The sequence below is a fragment of the Spodoptera frugiperda genome, chromosome 3 (assembly GCF_023101765.2).
Source record: "Spodoptera frugiperda isolate SF20-4 chromosome 3, AGI-APGP_CSIRO_Sfru_2.0, whole genome shotgun sequence".
NCBI classification, from domain to species: Eukaryota; Metazoa; Arthropoda; class Insecta; order Lepidoptera; family Noctuidae; genus Spodoptera; species Spodoptera frugiperda.
This window is the reverse complement of record NC_064214.1, coordinates 5,009,372-5,035,550: the sequence shown is the minus strand read 5'-3', so window position 1 is coordinate 5,035,550 and position 26,179 is coordinate 5,009,372. Positions and strand designations below refer to the sequence as shown.

Genomic DNA, 26,179 nt, shown 5'->3' with positions numbered 1-26,179 from the left:
TTTCTGTGGTAAAAGACATTGAGGAAACCTTTGTAAATATGTACTCCTGTTAACTCTTTCGGGGTTCACCTTTCAAAAGGTGTCATGTCTTTATTCTCCAATAAAAATATTTTTTTACCATTACGACACGCAATTTTATACAAATACATATTAAGTAAATTGAGAGCCGCGATGTAAAATATCATTATACAAAGGAGACGAAACACATCGTCCTTAATGCTAAGCCGTGATCGATACATCCTACACGCCTCTGTAATCCTGGTACTCGCATATTATATTAAGGAAATTCTTCAGGGCTAATAAATTATTAATATGCTTTTTAATTATTCAAATTGAATTTAACAATGTAATTGCGTATTAGCATTTTTTTGTATTATATAGCGTTATATTAACACGGTTCTCTATCTCCTGAAGTGGTAAGCAGAGGTGTACATGGAGCATTTTTTTTTTATTTTTGTACTATAGAGGTTAACTTTATTGCTCGATTACATCACAGTATAATTTATTGTTATACTGTGTCTACATATTTCCATTGTCTATTATTTGACTCCTAAATCCTCACAGAAGACTAAGCGATCAAACTTTTATTGATATAAAACAAGTCCGATGTCCTTTTTTAAAATTGACCTAGAAATCGGCCTACTACATAATTGTACGCTATACAATGTGTCTACATAAATTAAAACGTACGACGAATATAGCAAAACAAACCCTAATTATATTTGTCTAGACGAAAAACTTCACAAACATCCAACCACTACAACAAACTAATTGTAATCTGCTCGAAACCTTACCATACTAATACATAATTATAGATGTCTGCCTGTCCGTAATATTATGCTAACAAAACATGGCACTGGCATAACTAAAAGTAATTACGTTTCTATTCGAAGGGAGCCTACTTGGAAAGGAATATTCTAGAAAAACTTTTATAATCTTGTTTTGATTCGATGGACGATTTTGTTAAGGTCTTCGTATAGTTTTTTTGAAGGGGGGAAATCATCAAATGTCTTTTTTCACCTTGGGCGAGGCGAGAGGGAGTGTTAGACTCTTACTGACTAAAAACCACCCCGTTCCTACTCCTGCTTTTCGAGCCGGAACCCCGGTAAACCCGCTGGCAGTGGCCACTTATAGGCTGTTGATGAGCATTACAATTGAGATACATTCTGTTCTTTCCAAAAATATGACATGCGTCAGTATTTTCTCCTGTGTCGTGTCCGTTTACAAATACTCAATGAGTTATTTCGTGTGAAAATGAAAGCCATGACACATAGCGCAGAAGCCGGTTACCCAACCACTACGCTACTTATGAAGTCATTACCAATTAAGGTAACATTATTGAAGATGAATGCATCTATCCAGTTGATATTACATTTTTCTTAAGAAGATAAAAAAGTGAACTGAAAATTCAGTTCGAAGCTACTCTTAAATAGAGGTGATTTATCTGGATTTAAAGTACTTAGATATTTAAAATAATTCAGCATAAGTATTACTATCTGAAAGTGGCATTATATTTCATGCTTAAAATTTTATTACAGTTAAATTTTCTAAGGATCTGTAACAATAAAATCGGTATGACACTGTTGGCAGTAATAATATTAAAATTATATATATATTTTTTTAATGGTATAAGCCGGTAAACTATCTGACGTATCACCTAATGGTAAGCAGTCGCCGCCGCCCATGGACACCGATACACCCGAGGCGTTACAAGTGCGTGGTCGGCCTTTTAAGGGTTAGGAATTTAAGGGTTGTTGGGGAATCGGGGATTGAGAAGGTTAGCGGATTGGGGTAATTGCGCCTCTGGTAACCTCACTCACACATACAAGCATCAAAGCAAAAAAAAAACTAAACAAAAGTGATACTACAGCCTCATATACCTCATCATATATCTATCTATCATATAATATTTTAAAGAAATATATCGAACTACTACTTACTTTAAAGTAGATATTTTTGAAAACTTATGCTCAATCGACCACGATTGAATTCCTTTAACAGCCCGAGAGAACAAATTGTGCAGTTGAAATTAAATTGAACTTATTATAAGTTCAGAAGGAGTTCTACAAAAATATACTCCATTAAGTACCGTACTGTTATTATATTAATTGAATGTTAAAGTTTCCATTTTAAAAGTTGCAAGAACTTAGATGTTAGTGTTAAAGTCCTAGTTCTATAATAGATAACCTTGTTTAAAAGCTGTAATTACATTATCATTATCATTAAATTGTATAGAAACTTCAAATGTTCACAAAAGAATAATTGTGACATATCATTGGTCGGGACCGACCGAAATGGTACCACGGCTTAACGGAAAATCGGCGTGAAACAACGTTTGCGTTATCTTTCGTTGTATGAGTGTGATTACCAGTGGATTATACATACATAATATGTACATAACATCACGCCTGTCTCCCAGGGGTGACAAAGACAGTGGAACGGTAATTGCTACGGATCTTACATACTTCTTTCCCTTCATCAACAGTCATCAGTCTTTCCACACATGCTCGTCGGTTAAGGGAACCGCTAAAGCACTTATGGAAACCATGAACATAGTTTATTGCTTACCATCAACTGACTTATCTGCTCGTTTGCCTCCATATCTCACGAAAACAAACATCCTACTGAACTACATTCCACAATAACAATACAGATTATTCCGTATCAAATCTCATCTCGATACAAGCCAAAAATGTATGCAATAGCTACAATCCGTTTTGTATAGACAGGCGCACGGTACACCGTTGACTTTGCGACCGGCTCCGATTCATCATCGACGAATTGTTTGGCATACTCTTTTATTCAAAACGGTTTTCGAAATAGAAATATGCACCGAGGTTTTTTGTTTCCTTGATTTAGTTGGAGTGTAACAGTTGTATGCTTTTATTTTATTCATACTTAAACAATGTATCACACTTTTTAGTCCTCAAAGGGTTATCCACTTTTAATATAAAACTAAATTCTCTGTACTATTAAAATTCCAATAATACTTTAGGCAAATCAGAAATCAAAAACACTACTACGACACGAATTCCGATTAATGTAATTGCAACTACTAAACCAGAGAGGTAGTCTATAATTTAGATTTAACATTCCTATAAAATACCGTGTCAATAGATTGATCACAGTACCTAAATTATTCTACAAAACACGATACAATTCATAAAAAACAAATCCGAAATAAAAAACTAAGAAATAACGACATTCATTAAAACACCATCACACTTAAATGAATAAATACGCCAATTCGAATTAAAACGCAAAGGAAACGACTAATAAAACGCATTCGATGTAAATAAAGCATCGAGTTTCACAACATACGCGTATCTATGGCGACGAGTCATCATATGATATTGCAGTTAAGGACTTGGGGCTGCACAGGTGGGCCGACCGACGACCACTCGACAATAATAAATAATATTTCACGAGCAAAATAACTGAACATTTCCCGACAAAAAATTGTTTTGTTTTTAAATGTTTACAGCCATTTTGATATAATGAATATCTGTCACAATCATTATTTTCTAACCTCTTACTATTACTAGCGCTAGGACACACGTGTGCGATAACCTAAACGACTCTACGTGTATAAAATAATTATCTTATATCAAGTGTGAAATCTGGATGCTAACGCTGCAGCGCGATATGCTTATTATACAAAATAGTCCAGTTATCCTTAATTAAATGTAATTATTATAGGTTAGTGTCTTTGTTCGGCGAGTGGAGACGGCCTTATTGACTGGGCGGCGCCGGTCGCGCGCGTTCGGCCGCGCTCGTAGCCTGCCGCTCGGCCGCGCTCGGCAAACTTCGCGCCCGCTCGTAACGTTTCACTAGAAATTTAAGGGCTGCGTTAGGGGTATTCCGACAGGCGCGCTGCGTCTGTGGGACGGCCATGGCAGCCGCACGGCGTTACATAACGCGCCGACCCCGATACATGACTGAAAATAATTCAAATATTATTCCCTCGATCAAAAACTGAATAAAATAGCTTCTGAAATATAATAAGCGACCCGCTCTGGACCCCTGGTCAAAGAGAAAGCGCCGCCTAAAGCACGGCCAATTGTCGTCACGACAAAAAGACGATAGTAGCAATTTCCCTTTGCCGACAACCCTTTGCGAGGCGAGAGGCTGAGCGCGCTCCGGGCACATGGCGGGCGGGGTGGAGCGGGAGGGTGGCGGCGGGGGGCGGGAAGGGCGCGGGGAGGCTTTCCCGGGCCGCCCCGCCTCAGTGGCGGCCTGCAGTGGCAACGACGCGCGTGTCGCCTCCGACACTTCCGCCCCGCGCACCTAATCCGCTCATTTAGCCAGCAAACGCCGCATACGGTGTGGTGGCGGTGGCAGCCCTGCGGCTCCGAGCCCCCGGGGCTGATGCTCTGACGAGCCGGGCGCCTCCGCCCGAGCTCCTTCGATCCGCGTCCGACCGGCATGTGATATCGCGCCGCGCCACTCGACAAAATGATTGTGTGTTCAATTGTTTACGTTAACGATAGTTGATAACCGGGAGGCCGACGCTGGCATGCTAATGTGAGTATACACAAACCCGATCAATTTTAACGGCCGCAGACACCACGTCGCGTCCACGCGAGCACGCAATTTTCTCCGTGAATAAATAAGGTAGCATGTAAAGTCGTACAAGAAGACAAAGCGTAGTTAATGTTAGTCTCGGAGCGGTTTTTCTGCAATGCGACAATGTTGGGTTACGAAAAACTTTTCATACATTATTAACGTGCGAGTGTCATGTACAGTCGACGCGGCGGATGGTGGCGGCGGTATGAGCATTGCTGTTTGAGTATAGTGACGATGTTGTGAATTGTCGGCAGTCGGACTGTTGGTGGGGAGTCGTGGACTGGTTGTCGTGGTCGCGCGGGCGTTGGACGCGCGGTTTTCTCGCGCGCGGGCTGCACATCGCGCGGTTCTGGCGGGCCAGCGCCATGCGGTAGCGCGGCGGCGCGGCCGAGCGGCGGGCGAGCACTCGTGCGCTCTCGGCTATGTGCCCCCCTTGCGCTACACTGTAAGTAAATAAAAAAATACACATTTTCACGAAAAAATGCACAACAACACCGAAAAACACCCATTTTCCCATTTTTTCCTTATCACCATATTTGGCAGGTGGCCTGGTGATTCCAGGCCGCGCAGATGTTGTCCTAAAATATTCATAACTCGTCTCTTACAAAGGGCTGCTAAATAATTCGGCGGCGCGTACTAAAACCCGCGAGTAAAATAATTTTCACCACCACAAATAATATATACGTTCACAAAATCTAGTAGCACCAGCTCGCGAACCATGTGGATTAATGGTCATATACTCCTGGCACTTTTATACTTTTATGCCTTCTAAAAATAATCCCTAAACCGCTACTCACGAGGCTGACATCAGCCACTAGCCATTTTCACAAAATGACCCATAACTTTATTCCCCATAGCCGTACTCCTGCCGTGTATTTACGATTACGTTGCGACGTAACTTGTACAGACGTCGTACATAAATTTCATGCGTACGGTTGTTGCAATTTGCCGTCTCAAACCAAAAGTAGGTTAAGTCAAAAATTGTGGATTCCTCTAAAGTTGAGCTCGATGCTCGTCTTAAATTATGGTGATGAGATTTCTGGGAGAATTTCTTGTTTAACTGCGAAAATTTGGTAACGATGGCATAAACTCCAAGTTTTATGCGGTTAAATTAATTAAAATACTATAGGTAATGTGTTTACGTCATGTATAAAATTTATTAGCAAGTTTAATAGAATTTTAAAATAAAATTTGACTTTAAATAAAATAGTTCACATCGCAATAACACACTATTTCATGTACGCACGAACTTAGTTCAGCCAATCAAAGTTGTGATTGAAATTCAATTCCGCGGATTGGAGAGCTCTCGGGTACTTACTCTATGTCGTTGGAGGCTTGAGCCGTGCACGGTTTTAACCCTCTTTTTATTATGGAATTATTGGCTGAAAATTTTCAAAAAACATTCCATTACAGTGTACGACAATAAATATTTATATAAAACTTTTTTTTTGCCTTAAAACATGTGCATTTTAATACAAAATAACAGAATTAACAATATCATTATGTAACACAAGTATTCACCCACGCGCTCAATGCTTTTATAATTACGGACGAGTCGACTGCTCTACTTAATTACATTTTATAAATACAAAAACCTCAATTATCAAATGTACCAAAGTAAATTCTGTTATTTTCGTAATAGACATTTTAGGTAATTACTAATTTTACATAAACACATCAACAGCTTATAAGTGGCCACTGCTGACCAAAGGCCTCTTCTCACATGGAGAAGGTTTGAGCACTAATCATCACGCTTGCTCAATGCGGATTGGCGATTTCAAACTTGTATTAGAAAGTCCAGGTTTCCTCATGATGTTTTCCTTCACAGTTTATCAGATAATCTTAGAAAGTAACTCGAAAAAACTCACATTGGTACTTGCCGTTGAATTAATTACGGTATTTATGAATGTAAAGAGATACGAACAGTTTGTAACTCGATTTATTTCTTTCCATTACAACTACAACATTTGCAAAGGTGTGTCATGAATGGAATTTCCCCCTTATTTGTGTACACCATTACTCTCCGCTGCCGTAACTAAGTGTTGCGAGCAGGAAAATATGGTGATTTTACATCAAAAGAGGTAAAAATAAATAATTTGAGGGATAATGGCAAGCGATCTGCTTACACAACAGCTTTTTGCAAGAAAATGATATTTGTACAGAACACTAGTAAAATATTATGTATGATTGTAATGAAACATGTACTACTAATACGTATAGGAATATTATATTTCTAACCACATTAAACAGAAACATATGGATTTGTTTATACTGCAGAATCATTAAAAAAATATTCAAAACAAATATTATTTGGTATTATTATAAAAAACAATCAAAATTACTCTAAAGAGAATAAATATAATAACATTGTTAGGTCTTTTTTTCTAAAAATAATATTTATTCATCATAATACTTTACTGAACAAATAAATAAATGTAATTGTAGAAAACTACACACGAAGTATTCAGTATAAAGTATTGATTAATATTTAGAAATTCACAGTAATGGGAAATACAATTTTATAAAGATTCCACGAAATTGATAATATTATTTGTTAAGGCATAATAAACACATTTATGAATTTCCTGAAAACGGTTCCGATATTTCTATTGAAATTAAACTACATAAATAGCATTTTCTATTCTATTTACTGATAACGTTAGTATGATTTTAATTCAATACTATACTAAACTCATTCACGTAATAAAATTCATGTGAAAACGTTTTTAATATTTTCCGACTACAATTTAAATTACGTAGTCACAAAAAAAGTACTTCAGGTACCAAAAGTAGATTTTTTCAAAAGTTTTCATCGGAAACTTTAATACATATTTGTTTGTGAATATAACCTGCGTTGAAATATTACGACATCAATGTAAAAGTAGCTACCAATTCCGTTTCATCACCTCGGGGAAATCAAGATCATTCTGAATTTTGAGAAATAAGGTTTTCAGTTTTCATCTTTGCACCAATATTTTTTGTTATAAATAGATTTATTCTTTACATTATTACAAAATATAACTATCGGTTTATATTTTGTCGCATAAAAAGTAGCTGAAAGTAATTTTTAAACACATTAACTTCCATAACATTAGGGGATATTCTTTTCTACTGTCTTCTGTCGAAAGTTAAAGACTTAAAAACAGAAAAGACAGTCATAGCTATTAATCTGCTTCTCTGTTAATAGGGACGATGAAAATTAAAAATCTATCTAGTCCGTCAGTTAGGTAATGAAAAATATTAAACAAGTATTTTAGTTTTGCCATATATAAGAGAACAATACTTGGATACGTCATTTCTACTAATAAAACGTACGTGGAAGTGACGCCAACCGTTATTTCAAATTATATATCTTCGAAAGTATTTATTTCAGCAAGAAAATAAAAAATACATGTGTAAAATTACAAAATTAGTAAAGCAAAGCAAGACGTATTAAAATAAAAATTAGTCATATACCCTATTATTTAAACAGACATCACGACTCCCATAATTGACTGAAACCTTTTAATTTCTAAAATATTTCACTTATTACGAAGCCTTATCTGAAAAATGCTGAAACTCAGCGTTGAGAACGTTCTCAACGAAATGATTCTTAAGGTGTGAGATGACGTCAATGGGGATGGCTCCTTAAGTCCGAAAGAGAGGTTAAAATATAAATTCCTTTAAAAAATCTTTTCGGTACTTTATTACAAATTTTGGCTATTTAACTTATCGACGTATTCAGAGTCATTTAATGGTTACTTAACCTAAACCTTAGAAATCGTTTTTGCAACAAAATCTTTACTAATAAACAATTAATGTAATCATTAGATGTCTCTGAGTACCGCAGTTAGAAATTTTATAAAGTGCTACGATTTAACACATTAGAAACTACTACTTGAACATAATGTAGAAATAGTGACGACACAATAAAACCACATTGTTTATGAACAAAAAATATTATGAAATATTTTTTCGCAATTTAAATATAAATCCCCAGTTTCGCACTGAAAATACCGTAACTTTCAATAAAAATAGTAAATTAATATTCATAACTACATTACTAGATTTATGCATAACAGGTAAATCGTAAACTGGAAAGTGATCCTAGTTCATTCATATTTTATGCTTTTAGAATTTTGCAATACGGAAGATGTTGAAAAATATTAGGCATGACGGTATCATACGATTAATATTAAACATCGCCATTATCTTTTTTAGACAACTCAGTAATATAAAACAAATTAAGAGAGGAACTCGACTAGTTCCAAGCCGTGCTAGAAGCTCATATTCAAGAGCAGCATTCCGCGATACACGCCAAAATTCGTGTGACAATCGCCGCGTAATAATTAATTTAGTATGTTTCACGAAAATTATAATAAAATCTAAGAGATGCGTATTTAATACTCTAAATAGATAATAAATACCGAGATATTCGTATTTATTCGATTTATTTATCTACTTTGTGCATTTAATACAATGATTATATCAAAATCAAATACTTATGAAAAATCTATTTTCTGTTTTACAATTTAAAACCAGTTAAGTAAAAGCTTATCGTGTTATCTTGAAGAGCCAGTTATTGCGTCGACGGGCGCCGCGTCAAGGTATCAAATGTGAAGTTTTTTTTAAGGGTCTTTTATCTACAGGGCGATATTGTTTAGTCAGCGGCCAACGTTTATTGTTTGGGCCTTATACAGGTTGCACACTTGAGATGACGCGATGTATACGTCGTTATGGTGGGTTGGTAAAACATGAAAAATAGTCAGTATTTTTTATATGTATTTCTCGATGATACTGTTTTGTAGGAATTATGGAATTTTTTTCTGTCTGTTTTCCTTAAATTGGAAGTAAAAATGTCATATATAGCTTTTTCGCCAGGTAGTATAATAACATTAGTAAAAATTTAAAATGTTCAATTATATAATATTTTACGACTGATTATTTCAAATAATAAATTAATTTTGCCAAGAAAGACAATTTCCTACGAAGCGAATCATCTCAGCAAAAATTTGTCTAGTTACCAACCGAGTAAAGGACACCGATCAATACAGATTATATTTTTTATTTTGTTTACCTCAAATCCAAAGTTACGTAAAAAAATAATGAACGGTCGATTTTTATTAACAAAACCTATCGACAGCCGTTTGAAAATCATCCTTATTACTATTCAATTACGTTGTATTTTCGCCTGTTTGCCGTTCACCGCAAATCGACACATAATACTGAGTTCAGGCCTTCGTCTCGCGTCCGTCGTTGGGCCCAATGGACCTCTTCCTTTATTTGAATATTTATTAAATCATCCCCCCTTTACCCCAAAACGATCGGCGTCCCCCTTAGTGTTGTGACAACGAGTTTTTCCTTTGCGTTTCATTTGGCTTATCGAGAAAATATTTGTGATGAAACGTTGTTTTCGACTTGGGATGTTTTCCCCTTAGATCGAAATAATTTACAAATTCCTTTTTTTAGTTTGTATGCTCAAATCACCGTCGCTGAAATAGAACAAGAGATATATAAATATGTAGGTTTACTCATGTCTCGTCGGTCTTTGTGTTTAAGTGAACTTGGGCGACCGGGCTGTGGATGGGGACACCCTTACATGTTATTGTCGAGAATCCTCTTTGGTACAAAGAGCACGCTAAGCCGTCCATTGAATCCGGTTGTCATACGGAGACCTATGAGACAATCGATGTGCGTATTCAACTAAGAAATATCGATTGATTTGACGAATAAATAACAGTTACTTATGAATGTATTTTTTTAGTATCAAAAATCATATTGTTACTAAATAATTAACATCTAATTAATACCTTTCCTTTGGAAAGTTGTACTGAAATAGTAATCTTGTTTTGCTATCTATTACAAGTGTTATTCTTTTTGTTTGTTTGTGTAAAAAATAACAATTTTTTTTTTTTAATCAAACATAATGTTAAACCGCTATAAGTAACTTAAAAAAAATAGTTTAATGGTCAAATAATATTTAAACGTCACTCTCACGTGTCTACGTGATACCATTTTATGTTATGCTAAGTGATAAAATATGTATAACACTGAAGTCTTAATGTATTTAACACATGTATATAATTATTATATACCCAGACACATAGTTCTTTTGGAAATATAGTCTATATTGAAATGTCGTTAAAACACAAGTAATATTCATTAGTGTCGATAAACTATGGCTATCATGTTAATTGTAGCACATTGATACTGAAATTATGCAAATGACCAACACATTTAAGTATCCATTTCAGTTGTCAATGAATATTTAGAAATAATACTAACAACTTATAATTTATTGGGCTATTGTATTGCAAATTGAAAATATTACCTCACCACATAATCTAATGCTTTTTAAGTAATTGGCTGGTAAACGAAAATTAAGTCCACCTTTTTTTTGTGTAAAATATATAATGTTTTATTTTATGTGGAGTTAGTGCTGAATTAAAGCTGTACTTTAGGTTCAAAGCCCGCCTGCTCCTTAAATATGTTTCATCTATAATGCTTATTCATGAATTTAAAAGCAGCAATAATATCGCTACCAGTTGCAATATAAGTTGCCACATGTCATAATTTTTATGACACATAACTTCAAAAAATTCCTATAATATCGCAATATATTTCGAAGATATTCCCACATTAATGTGACAAAGTTACCTCAAAACGCCATTTACGACATCCATAAATGTAAATGCAATTTTTGTTGCACTCGCGATAACGAGTTGCTACGAATAGCGTAGCAGCGCTACACTTTCGTAGCTCTGCTACGAAGATCGTAGCGCTTCTACGAATGCGTTTCAACGTGTGACGACAGGATGTGAAAATTAAACATCTATTTAGTTTGTCAGTACTTTCACGTTTAAATTGACTTTTCATCGAAGAAATAAAGTTTTTCACGTCTTTTTCAAAAACGATAACCTGTATTTTTTCAATAAAAGTCAACTGAAAACAGTTGTTTTACATGTTCTTTTTGAAAAACAATCGAACGAATAATACATAGTCTTCGTTTTGTTCATTGTATCCACTACAAATACGAGACTCTTGCCAATTAATTTCATACACAGACCTCAGGACAAAGATCCTCATACAAATATGAATGGGCGTAGAATTTTCGATACAGTCGAGGTGGTTTCAGGAGAAACTGAAGTGCCATGGGATTTTCAGTTAGCCGAACCTGACGTACGACTGAAGGGTGCCGAGCGAATTGAAAATTGCTTGCTGTTCCAATCTCTAGCGTTCTTGATTATTTGTGCACGTCCCGGGAATTTCCAATGTATATTTTGAGGGGCGGTGCTATGACTGTGCATTGTTTATTAGTACGATTGCTTAATGGGATTCAGTTGATAGAATATGTTACTAAAGTTGACAGATACGTGAAATTATTTCTATTTTTTAACAAGATCTTCATTATGAAGAGGCCTATTTTATTGTGTGGGCTTGTCACACCAATGTATTTTTTTTGATGGGGTAAACCATCCAATGATTTCTCCCGCCTTGGGCGAAGCGAGAGGGAGTGTCAGACTCTTATCGACTAAAACCACCCCGTTCCTACTCCTGCTTTTTGAGTCGGAGCCCGCTAGGTAGTCCGTAGCTCCGGACCAATGTATGGCTGGAAAGATCAATCAACAGATTTCAAATGTATATAAAATACTATTCTTATTCACAGACTCGATAAAACTGAAGAATTTCGATTTTCTCAGTATTTGAATTTTTCCAAACAATTCTACTTACAATATTTGTTCTTTCTGAAAACGCGATTCTTTTCGAGTTTGTATTTGTAAGCTCCCTATTCACGTCTCGAGTCACGTAAATTTTAAAAGCTCAAACATAGGTGTTTACTCACATCGAAATTTGACAAATATATTTTTTGTGAAAACTTCTGAAAATATTTACATACATTTTTAATATTACATTTCGAAATGCAGAGTACCATGTAGTGTACATAGTGCTAAGTGTATTCCAAGTTGGAAACCACTCGGAGCTGCGGACTACCTAGCGGGCTTCGGTTCGAAAAGTAGTAGGAACGGGGGTGGTTTTTAGTCAGTAAGAGTCTGACAATCCTTCTTGCCTCGTCCAAGGCGTGAAAAATATTGAATGATTTTTGCCTCTTAAAAAAAGTTGGAAATCTTTATTGATAAATGATTTTGTAATACGAAATACGTGCAAACAACAAATACATTAGAATTTCTGGGTGAACTGTATATTGTACGTATTTTAGGAATTCACGTCTGGTCTCCGAGGTAGCAGTGTTTATTTCACTCATATTAACCCAATTACATTATTAATAACATCATTTGTGACTTTGAAATTGAGAATTTGTGTCTTATTCCTACTAAGTAAAGGATCAAAATGCTTTTACTTTTAATGGTACTCGTATAATTATTTTTCGTTATAATTATCTTCTTTAAGACAATAACTTTTCTCGTTCCAGGTTGCACAATCATCCTTTATAATTAGTTACATTATTATGCAGTGGAATTTGGATCCAAAAAGTTCTTCTTTAAACACGAATATCCTAGAAAATAATCCAAAGACACTAGCACACACAGACAAATAGCACACCTAGTAACGAATTCTATTTTAATCACAGAATTAACTAAAAAATACGAAAGTTTTAAACTAATACCATCAAAAATGTAGATCAAAATCGATCGATGGCTGTACCAGCCAGTATTAAGTGTAGTAAATTGACACGTGAGACACGTGTCAGCCATAATGGCATTAGTCTAACGCTTGTTGTTACCAAATCGAGTAACTACATGTTACCTATTAGATTACCTGTAGCTGTCAATATACGGATCTTGTTAAACTGGTGTGTTATGGAAATTGTTGGTGTTAATGTGATCCTTGTTTGGATCAAATTTTAGAAAGTTTAATTTTGAATAGTAACTGTTTTCTAAAGACTGCTAACGCTTTTTAAAGGCAGCCTGGTGATCTGTGGGACAGGTTTTACCTACAACAGATACCAGTCTCAAGTTCTTAGGTTGCTGCATACGAGTATTGTTAACTGATGATGAGAGAAATAAACTAATAAATAAAGTATTGTATAGTAAGTCCTAATAAACTTATTATTTTGCAAAATTATAAATAGTACGAGAACGGATATCTTACAGCTGAAAGCCACAGAAGTTTCAGAGAGAATCCCTATTGTATTTTGCTGGAAATTTCAGAAAATACTTATCGTAAATCAAGCAAGAACATTCTGTATGTTATAGCAGTTATGGCACAGATATAAATAAAGAACCATAAAAGGGAACATATCTCACCATTCATTTCTTACATATAAAACGCGATCTTTCACTCAGACAAACAATATTTAAAGCCACAGGCTGTGTTATCGCTACAATCGCAGTAGCTCAACGTTCCCTAATTGGCGCGAACGAACGAAACTTCCGTTCGACGGTTTACGATTTCCCTTCTCAAATGAACAGCGATACGTCATTTCCTTTCGCTTCGATTGGTTTGATCGTGGTAACGACTTATCCGGTATTAATTTGTTTTGACGCAAACTCGTCATTGACACGTCACTGGATCCTTTATGTGGAGTTCCGTTAGCCTGTGGTTTGTGGCGTGTGCGGGATTATAGTTCGGTTTCTGATCCATTGCTCGTTACGTTTTTGTTGCTCTGTGTCATTTTGTTTGAGTGCCAGCAATGGATGTGGTAGGGGAGTAATTTTTAGAGTCATTTGGGGTTGTAGGTTTGTGTAGTGGTTTTTTTTCTTTTGAAGTTTTGTATTGAATTTTATACTGCACATTATAATGCTACATTACTAGATATTGCGGTCTCATAACTTTTCTTTTGAAAATCAGTTTTACAATATTTTTTTTTTCAACATATATTTAAGTGATGTCATATAAAACGTACCCAATTTTTCAAAGATCACAAATATGGCCGACTTATCTAAAAGAACGAAAGGTTACATCATCAAATATTTTCTTTACAAAATTCAACACGGTCCTGTGAAAACAAAGTAGAATCGATATGCTTTGCATCTTTTTCCTCTTAACACAAACAGAGTCACGGGACAAGACTATCTTTGTAATACAATAGTTATCTTTTAAACGATCTCTGTAAAATGAAAGCGAGATAATTCTATGAACCAAGGCTTCGAAGGGTTTCTTCAAAGTCATGAGAAATCTTTTGTTTCTTTCTTTTGGAGAAAGAATGAAAGTGACAGATAGAACTCTGAAGCAGGTGTGAGTTTGGAATAAACATTTAATCCTTGCAAGATTTGGAGCAGTTTGTTTTAGAGAAAATGATAAAACAAAAAGGAATCATTCAAAAAACTAACTCTCTACAAAGCATCTCCTGTCGCTCAAATAGCATACAAGTAACAAACAGTAAACAGATCACCAACAATTACACACCACTAAACAATATCTAAATTCCCTATAGTTATGCTATAATATCAAACTATTCAAACGAGACTTAGGACACGATCCCAAGCGTGCACAGATTATCACACCGTCCCCAATGCCGTGTGTACATTAGACACTTTGATGAGCTTATGAAGTCACTTTAGATGCAAAATTCTGTTACGAAACGGCTTTTCGAAGGCCAGTGTGCCGATAGCCTTATGAATTTATGCGCGGCTTCTGCGGAGTTCACTAAATTGTGTATTGATAGCGGTTTTTGGTTGCGATGCAAGTTTGGTTGCCCGTTTATGGAAATAGGGTTCAGTTTTGATGTATTTTTGAAGTTTAAAAATGTATGCTGAAGGGTGGTGATAGTTTGCTGTAGACTGTATAGTACGGATTTGGTGAACACACCAGCTTGTGTCGAAAGATTTTGTTTTTAAGTTAAAGGGAGAAAAGATAGGAGTGCTAAAACATTTTTTGATCACAAGACTTGAAGACAGGTTACGTCGCGTAATTTCTCGTACGTTGATCTTTTGACTGAATATTGGTGTTACTTTGTTCTCACATAATTGAACCAACGAAACAATGAAACCAAGAATTTGTATTTTGAACCTGATAGAAAAAGAGTACTATGAAGTTTCTTGCTTCTCCATAGGAATCTGCAATTTGGATCGAGCAAATAGTTTCATTAGAGGACTGTCCGACAGATAGACATTTTTTGTATTTAAATATTTGCTTTAATGTTCAAGAGTGCTTTCCCGGTCTATTTGAAATAAATAATTTTGACTTTGAACTTGATCGCTTTCTACACATTTACTAAAATCATCACAATAATTATAATCTTAATGCAATAAGACTAGCTTAACTCAAGGTCATTATTTCACCGCAAATTGCTTCTCAACACCAGAACAACACGATAAAATCCACAACCGATTAATTGAATACCCGTGTAAGCAACGTTAAATAACATTTTATCTTCCTCGATATTACGAATAAAATTCTGGGGCATAAAAACACCGATTAATGGACTAAACGTGTTTAAATGGACGAAACTTACCGCAGTATTAATTTTGTGTTGTATTATTAAATAGCCACATTTATTTTGCACTTAAATCATAATTATTAAAGTTGACTGTAACAAATATGTGTTATTATGAAGGCTATTATGAAAATTGTAATGTTGCTTTTGAAAATTATCGACTAAAATAAAAAATAAATGTATTTTAAAAATTTTGTAGGTAGGTATGTGTAGATACTATTTTCCCATTTTTGGCACACCTTGTCTGGAAAACGTTATTCACGTTGTTTTTATACATACATATGTTTTGAATGACAACGTTTTTAGCTCCTTGAATGTTATGTTAGTTATAATTGACTTAAACTGGGTTTCAAAATATGAAGAAACACGTGATTTCAGACACGGTACTTTTCCACAAGTGATGTGCTATGTAGCTATGCTACGAAGATATATTAGCTCAGCTGTGAAACTATGTAATCGTTTCCACCGATATTGTGCGAAGAAGATGCGCAACTCGAGTATGCGATGTATCGATAGTAGGAAAACCATCCATAGCACACATACCTTAGGTGAGTTCGTTTCCACCATTGCTAAGCTATTTGTACTAATGAATATGGTTGGTGGAAGCTAAAAGCATTCACAACATCGTAGCATAGCTCATCTCTGATTAGAATGTCTATGCAATACAGCAATAGATATAAATATAATTGTTTACCCCAATACAAGATGAGATCTTTCCCCTCAGTTGGACAGTTATATACTGGTTTTATGTCCAAAAACACACGCGTTCATAAATAACGCATACAAGACCCTTGTAAGTCAAAGGGCCAATAACATATACGTCACACCACATCGTATATCGGTCGTAAAAGTCAAGACATGCGTCGTAAAAATTCTAGATAATATGTAGTGTATACATGTAATGTTATATGATCTAATATCAATAATTTTTAGTGGGCTTACTAGAATATCATTAGCTATTACTCGTAGCGTTACACCATGGGACGCTCATAAAATCGGGTGTATTTACTAAGTGTTCGCCGGCGATGTGCGAAACTATGGATCGTGGGGAAAATGGTGGGATATAGTTTGGTTTTCTTTCAGTCAAAGTCAAAGCATATTTCTATTAATCTTTAATTTGGCACTTTTGAAATGTTAAACTGAATTGTTCGGCAATCTGTCTGTAAGTGAAGTTAGGTACGGTACTCGTTTCAAAGTGCAGCTTCGAATTTTTGTGAATTGATCCTATGCAAATTGCAATGTCACTAGTTTGTTTAATTTCTCTAACAGTATTCTCCGTTGAAACTAGTTCGCAATATTGACAAAAATACTCTATTTTCATTCATAGAATTCGTAAATAAAAATATGCACACATAACACACTTTCAGTTTAATTTTTTTCATTCAGTTATGAAAGTAATGCAATATTTTTATATTTCCACAAACAAAACTGGGTTTAAATTATTCAGTTCCATTTAAATTGATATCAGAGTTCCATTTAAAATTCTTTATAAACGTCAGCCGATTAAACCCTGTCCACATTTATCAACAAACGCATAATGAAATACTTATAATACCTGTGGAAGACAATGTATTAAAATATCACGTAGGTATAAAAATTAATCAACTTTGTTCGTTACTTTCATTATGTCGATTGCAATTCGTTTCATAGAAAGTTGAAATGCGTTAAAAATTTCGATGGAACAGTTTGTAAATATAAAAGGTTTCATTGCGCATGGTATCGGACATACTTTGATGAATTCTAGGTATTATTTTCAGTATCGCTGTTTGCTAGGAATTTTTGGATTCCTAGAAAGTCTACTTTTGTTCAATTTTAACGGGTTATTGAATTGGTTGACTTTGATGTCATTAAAGTTGGTTCATTTTTATGTCATAAGCCGGTAAACGAGTAGGTGGATTACCAGATGGTAAGCAATCGCTGCCGCTCATGGACACCCGAAACAGAGGTGTTACAAATGCGTTGCCTTTTAGGGGTTAGGAATTTAAGGGTTGTTGGGGAAATGGGGATTGGGAAGATTGGGAAGGGGAGTAATTGGGTCTCCGGTAACCTCACTCATACAACGAAACTTAACGCATTACATATGTTAAAGGGAAATCCAGTTTGACATCTCCTCCTTGTATTTGCTTCATGTGACAGATAAAATCAAACTGAATACAAAGTACAGCGAAATAAAATTATTTTAAAAAGTAAATCTTAATTACATTTATTACGTGACACTGCATCTGCCTAGTGCCATAAAGAGTATATTCGTGTAACATACTCACAGGATTACCTCTCAGTATTATACTGTAGTAGTATATTTACAGTTTATACAAAAATGTTACGTAAAAGCATTTAATTATTCCACTGCACCATATTTCTGTTTTAAACATTTGTTTTCAAGTACAAAAGTAATGCGGTGTGTACCGCGTGGGACGAAAATTAGCGAATGCAGAGACATTGTTGCTTGGGACAGTAAACCAGTATAAACTGACTGTTGACTGTGCGGAAAGATTATACAACGCGAGACCAAGATAAATTGGTTCTGTGTAGCTTGACGTGACTACATACACTTGTGTGCTCCGTAAATTATACAAATGTACGGCGCATTACAATGTTTTCGCCAAAAATTGTATAATTTTTACTGTATTATACGAAAATAAGGGCTTTTTTATATTTTTTTTCGGGTCTGTTTGTAAAGTAATGTTTTGGGTTGTGTTTTATTTTTTGGTGGATTTTATTTTTGGTTTTGTCTACGTAGTTGGTCTGTATTTTATGCGCGTCTTTAATACTAAAATATATATATATTTTTTTATGGAAAGCAATTGACAATTGTAATTTAAACTGATGTTTCATTATTCAACATGAAAAATATCCTTTACCATCTTTACCACTTATCCATTAGTTAATATCATTCGACACTGAAGTTGTAAAGAAAAATGCTAAAAGACACCTTGAGATAAGAAAATAAAACTCTCAACTGCTTGAAACCATCAAACATCGATTCCTGACACAAACATCACACAAGTGATTTACTACCGAACAGCATCCTTTGTTATCTCGTTCAATGCAACACAGAGGTTGCATGACACGCAATTAAGAAGCCTTTTGTGTGATCGAGGCATCTTCAAGTACTAAAGTGCTAACTTAACTGGATAAATACTGTGCTTGTTCTTCATTGACAGTCGTTTGTTAGTCTATTGTGTTTATATCTTTACGTTTTATGAAGTTCTGGTACTTTTTCTTCGGCTTAGTCTTCTTTGGATAACAGGAACAAGCGTGGCTATAATAATTTTGGTCAGTTAAAAGTTCCTCTCTACGTTTCAATATCATGATAAACTGCCTCTGATAGTCCCCTGCTGGAAAGGCCTCTTCTACATGAGAGGGATTTCCATAATTTATTTGTTTTGTTTCAGTATTAATTTGAAAGTTTGAGATTATATTTATTTCATCGTACATTAAGTAAGTATTCATCACGAGGCCCTCTTCCCAATACTCGATTCCCCAACAATTATTAAATTTCTAACCCCCAGAAGGTCGGCAACGCACTTGTAAAACACCAGAGGTGTCTTTGGTTGATTTGCTTACCATCAGGAGATCCGTCAAGTCGTTTACCGTCTTATTCCACAAAAAAATCATATCCATTCTTCTTCCTCGTGTTTTAAACGCTACCAAAAGGTCCCTGATCCAAATACATAGCTTCGTCACCTCGCTGCTCATATAGACAAGTCTCAGTCCAAACACACGAAGGGCCAATAAATAACCAAACGGTTTACAAATAAACGTTACTATTTACTGCCACCTGTTCACCTCCGCATCAAAAGGGGTTTCGTTTACAAAGCGACGGTGACAAATAGATGATTTGGGCCCGTTTGGGCACTCCCATTGTCAACGAATTGACGGCACAATACAAAGGTACAATGTCACAATTATTGTTGCCCACCATATTTAGAAGGAAACATTATTTGATGATTGAAAAAATATGGCGATCGAATCGAAGATTGATTATGTTTTTTTCTTATTTTCACTGTAGTTTTTCCAATTACTGTGTGCAAAGATTCACAGACAACCCGTAAATTTAGACGTTGACTATTTATTAGCAATTCCAATGCCAAACAAAATAATTCAATTAAATTTAAAATAGTGACGGGTACCATATGTTTACCTATTTATTTTAAGGTTTATAAGCCATATAAAATATTTATTACGCTGATCATCTGACTTACCATAGCCGTAGACATTTCATCTAGCGTCACTAAAGAAGTTTTGAAAACTTTTTTCAAAAACTGTACATTAATCTAGGTAAACAGGCACGTTAGCACTTGACTGAAAACTTTTTCCTTTGAAACCGCATTCCTACACCTCTAGAAGGTATCTGGTTGAAACATTTTGTTTCAGTATTTCTTTTAAAACGAGTTTTTTCAAAGTTTTCAGCGGTTCGCTCGGCTCTCTTCCTGAAACCCCTTAATATAAGGTGCACGCAGATAACTGAAAAGTTAATGTACAAGATGGTTTTAGTTATTTTGTAGCGGGAAGAAGTTAAAGTTCGCTTTGTTAGTAATATTGCAAAAAGCATCTGTGGCCTATTAAACTACAAAATTTTAGACTCGTTTTCTCGTCAAATTTTATGATATCTGCTTTTGTTGTGTGTGAAAATTTTGGTAAAATTATTAAATTACTAGCTTTTGCCCGCGACTTCGTTCGCGTGGAATAGTGACTTCCGGCAAATTTTTGGTTTTAACCACATAGTTCCCGATCTCGCGGGATCTCTTCAAAAATGAGATGTGGAAGATATTCCAGGGAACTCTTCAAAAATCAACATAATGAGCTCTGCGTTTGAATTTAATAGATGTATACTCACTTAGGGCATTGAAAAAAATAGTTTAAAAACGGACTTAAACTAACTTAAAACTAAAGAAAGCTACGAATTACGAATTTATAACAATTAAAAAAGAAACTATAACGCTAATTAGTTTTAATTTAAAAGGAACAGAGAGTAAAGATATCAAACTAAACCTAAGAAAAAAAGGATCCTCCGAAACCAATTTAGAATATACGAGCAGGACCACTGATCATGACTGATAATACACTTTTTCTACGATAGTACTGGCCGATATGAATGTAACGATAGCGGATCTATTCTATCCATGTTTATTCGCATGTAAACTTCTTTTTTACTATTTATTCTTTTTTTCGATGAATTAAAACAATAACAAAACGATCGACATAATCTATACTCCGTTAGAGCATTTTCTTTGTACTAAATGTTTTATTATATTGATATTATTTTTTTCCCTTTTTACTATTTATTTACTTTTTTTCGATGAATTAAAACAATAACATGAACCGAAGTCGTGTAATCGACATGTTTAAACTAAAAAATACAACCAATGCATCTTAGTTGCGTGTCCCCGCAACTTTATACGACAAACTCGATCACTACCAAAACCGCAACTGTGATCCATCACAGCGACATAAAGTAGCCATATTTGATTACGATTTTATTATATGTATAGATTTGTCAGTATGCCATAAACGCTAATTAGTTTTTGGGAACAGAGAGTAAAGCTAAGAAAATGAGGATCCTCCGATCAAGTGAGATGATCATGCCGGCCGGGCTTTCTACCTAACTGTTATTCATTGGTTCGTTCTATCCATGTTTATTCGCATGTAAACTTCTTTTTTCTTCTTTTAATTTTATAACTAAAACGAACCTAATCTACTACGGATTCCGAAATCAAACGTCTCTTGTTTAAACTAAAAAATACAACCAATGCATCTTAGTCGGGTCCCCGCAACAATATACGACAAACTCGATCACTACCAAGCAACTGTGATCCATCACAGAGACATAAAGTAGCCATATTTGATTATTATATAAGCTGTTCACGCGCGGTTTCACCCGATCCTGGGCTCCTAGTAAGAACAGCAAGATTTTATCTATCTAAGTAGCATTATTACAATTATCTGGAGCTGCGGACTTTCTAGCGGGTTTACCGGGGCTCCGGCTCGAAAAGCCGGAGTATAAACGGGGTGGTTTTTAGTTAGTAAGAGTCTGGGAGTATCAGACTCTTACTGAATTCTCGTCTCGCTCAAGGCGGGAGAAGTCATTTGATGATTTCATTCAATTTGAACTAGTAATTCAGAAGGTAAATGCGTTCAATCAATCAATAACATTCTTCAGCTTTATAATTTTAGTGTAAATGATTGTAGTGTATAGCATATATTTTTAGTACCACAATTGAAGCCAACCGGTGAGTAAAGTGCAACATGCACGTTGCACGTGAATAAAACTGTCCTCCGCGATAAACATAAAAGTTTTATATTTAAGTTACTGTTATGTGTCGCGCTTTGGACTTATGCAAGCCTAGTTAGTACCTTAAAGGTAACTTATGTTTTACTGCTAAAATGTATTTTTGATATTTTAGTACGATATACTATGATAGAATTAGCGTGCTTTTCTACCATAGATGTGCTATGGGGCTATGCTACGAAGATGTAATAGCTAAGCTGTGAAACTATGTAACCGTTTCCTATGATACTAAGTTATGTTGTTGTGGGAGGAAGATGCGCAGCTCGAGTATGCATAGCATACATGCATGGCACGCAACCATAGGACGAATTTTTCCATGTAAAATTGCTTAGTTGAGTCCGTTCCCATCAGTGCTAAGCTATAAGTATCTACTAATGAATATGATTGGTGGAAGCCAAACGTATTCAAAGCAACGTAGCATAGTCAATCTCTGGTGGAAAACCACTCTTAATGTGATAACTTTTTCGTTGGTCATGATTCTGCACTTTATGCAGTTCTAAGTACAAGTTCAATCCAGAATTGCATATAATTATAATATTAATTACAATTATTACAATGTAAACTGACGTAACATGTTATATCAATAATGACGTCACGATCTCGGTAATTAAGTTATTACCCTATATCCATGTGTTTAATCTTATTATGGCGTAAGTGTAATAACAAAACAGTGTTTATGATGAACTAATTACATTACAACCAGAGTGGAAGATGAATTTCATGTTAACGTCGTTTGGACATTGTTATTGTAGAGGGATTTTAAAACGGCTTTAGTTATTGTTTTGGCTAAAACAATGCATACATCTTATTCCCCAAAAATAGTGGAAAGTACTACTGCTATTGTCTGTAGCAGCGCGACAATCGCCGCGGCATGCGTCGCGGAATGCTGCTCATGAATATGCCAAATAATAATTACGTGAGGAAGCCGAACATGAAAGTAACTGTTACATTTTCATACATTCTTAAAAAAAAATAATAATTTTGACGATTTATCAAAGTCATAGTCAAAGCATTTATTTCAATTAATCCTAAATTAGGCACTTTTGAAACGTCAAATTGAATTGTCCGTCAGTCTATCTGTCAGTGAAGCTAGGCGGCTATCTACTAGATTGGGAAATGCTTTTATAACTACAAATAAAATGAAGTGTATCAAAATTACTAGTAAGAATAAAAAAGTTGACCAGATAAAACCAATATATTTCATCTCTTTGTACCTACTAAAACACAGAAGCCATCACAACAAAGTTACACCACAACACAACACTGCAACCAACAAAAATCAATAAACCAAACTTCCATAACACAAATACAACATGAATCAGCAAATACTACAAAACAATACTAATAAAATTATACTTTCTTTGTGGACACAGCAATCAAGAGCGATATTATTCTTATGCCTAATACTGGCATCGGATTCTGACCTCATTCGTCGGCTCGCAGTTATGTTGCTGGCCCATATACAAAGCAGTAACTATGTTAACAGCATAGGTTATGGTAGAACCGACAGTAAATATGATAAACAGGACGTATTTATACAAATGTTTTACAAACAAAGTAAAATTATATGTGGAGGATATATGTTTGGGGGTTGGGGTAAATTTGTGATATTGTTTTTGGTTTTATGGGGGGTGTGAAATTTTGTAGCGTAGTGGTAAATTGTAGTTGATAGAATTTGACGATTGGGTGACTAATGCCATGTCTTGTCATGAGAAAAAAAAAAATCTATAAAGAGAAAGATCGCCTAATTGTGTATTACTTGAAATAAAATGTTTTGACGTTGTAATGTATTGGTGTCTGGTTAAAACGTCTAGATAAATAGGTTAAAATAACGATTTTTGGTTACTGAAACGTCTAGGTAGAAGTAGAGTTTGTAGCTTATTATTCTTATGTTGATTGACATAAGATTGATTTATCGAATTAAAAGATTTAAAGGGATAATTTTAGAAATACTTTGTCTGCTATTTAACAAAATGCAAGGTACGTTGGTTCGAAGAGTGCAGCACATACGGACATAAATTTAAGCTCAAGTTGCAGTAATGCATAAATTCTTGCAGTAATGGGAATCCCTGTGAGCGCAGTAAAGGGGAAAAGCATTTATCTTGGAAAACTGTCTTCATTTCGAGTAAAAAACTTCGTTTACATATATTTAGATAGATTCCAAACATACCTTATATGTACCTAGCTTGATTTGAAACTAGTCGAGTTCCTCGTCAAACCGTTACGTGAGGAAGTTGATAACATAATAATTAATCAAGTGTCTCTCACGAAAGTTATAACAAATTAAAGTTTTACGTCTTACTCACATGACTGTTTGACGAGGAACTCGTCTAGTTTCAAACCATGCTAGAGGCTCATATTCATGAGCAGCATTCCGCGACACACGACGCGGCTATTATCGCGCTTCTTTAGTGATCTTAAGCTTCCATTAAAACTTACTAAACAAAACGTTAAACACTAAAATTTTAATCTATATCATTTTGGAAGCGTTGACAATAAATAAAATAGGTGTTTTTAAAATGTAACCTCAAAGTGCAGGGGCTGGTAATGTCGAAAATAAACTTTAACGCTTAAGGTCGTATCGTAAAAATAAATGGGTTGTTGCCCTTGCAAATATTCTGTTTCGACCCTTAAAAATTAGCATAAAGAGAACGCCCACTCGAAAGATTACGGTACAGGGTGATGCGTAAGCATAATTACTATCTCTAGTCTATACATATCGGGCGATGTAGTTTTTGTTCGGGGTTAAAACGGTCTGGGTGATCTTTAAAATTACATTAGGATGTGTCTTTTTACTGTTTACAATGTCTGTTACATTTTTTTCTGTTTTAGTGTAGTTAGAATTATAATAGTGCTTGAATTTTTTACCTGTTTTATGTTGAATTTGAGTCACGTATGTATAGAGGAGGTCAATAGTTCAGCAGTGAACTGTACTAGCTGATTATAGACTCGCTCGAATTATTCGAGTAAAAAATTAAAAATTCAGTATGGAATCGAAATTAATTTCCTTTATCTTAGCAGTGTTACATACATACATAGCTACACGCCTGTCTCCCATGGGTAGGCAGAGACAATAGGACGCCAATTGCTACGATTAGCAGTGTTACTCGTACTCAAAAACACAGCACATCATTTTGAATAACATTCCCTAAGAATCAAGGAAAATAGCCTATTTTTGGATAAAAGTACGCTATTTTCCCTTGAAAACTGTGATCGTGAACTTTAATGGGTATTAACGACAGTTATCGGTTTCGCTAGATTGAATTGATGCCTTCATGCTACAATTGAATACAAAATATATGTCGCTGCAAAATAAGTGTGGTAACGTACTTTAATTATTGTACAATCGTTACACAAGCTAATATTACGATAATTCTATATCTATACTATGAATGAGAATTATATCTAATTTCTACACATTTCTTTTTTTGAGGGGGAAATCATACATTGACTTCTCCCGCCTTAGATGAAGCTAGGGGAGTGTCAGATTCTTACTGACTAAAAATACCAGGTTCCTTCTCCTGCTAACATAAGCATGTTATCATGACATACATATCTTGTTATAAGACCCACACAAAAGATGAGGTTATCTAGTACTGATACAGACTAGCTATTCCAGACCTCTTGTTAGAATAGATTTTTTCGAAAATCCGTACATACCAATTTTGGTCGACCCACAATTGACACCACTAGTCATCTACTCCTAAACCTAACATTTATACCCAACGCATGTAGGAATGTATAGAAAATGTTACGTTTGTGCTGAACAGTGACTTTCAGCGTGGAGAAGTAAATACGCGAATAAACATTAATAATTTAAGGTTATATCTGATACATCGGGGCTTGGACGATGCTGGCGAACGTTTTCTCTAACTAGACTGTGGTGCAAGTTGTAGGATGTAGCGGGAATATATCTCAAATGTGATTATTATTATATTTGGAAA

At 35.1% G+C, this 26,179-nt stretch overlaps 1 protein-coding gene across 3 annotated transcripts in view; it reads left to right on the top strand.

Annotated features, from left to right (window-relative positions):
* The first annotated feature begins 4,219 nt into the window (after nucleotides 1–4,219).
* Nucleotides 4,220–26,179, top strand: part of LOC118274004 (acetylcholine receptor subunit alpha-like 1) — a 238,800-nt gene continuing 216,840 nt past the window's right edge. For 2 of the 3 annotated variants that reach the window (XM_050706672.1, XM_050706665.1), the window contains exons 1-2: nucleotides 4,220–4,524; nucleotides 4,821–5,011. The gene's annotated coding sequence lies outside the window, so the exon portion shown is untranslated. Of the gene's footprint in view, nucleotides 5,012–26,179 lie in introns of all 3 variants that reach the window. The other variant, XM_050706668.1, reaches the window with a different exon arrangement.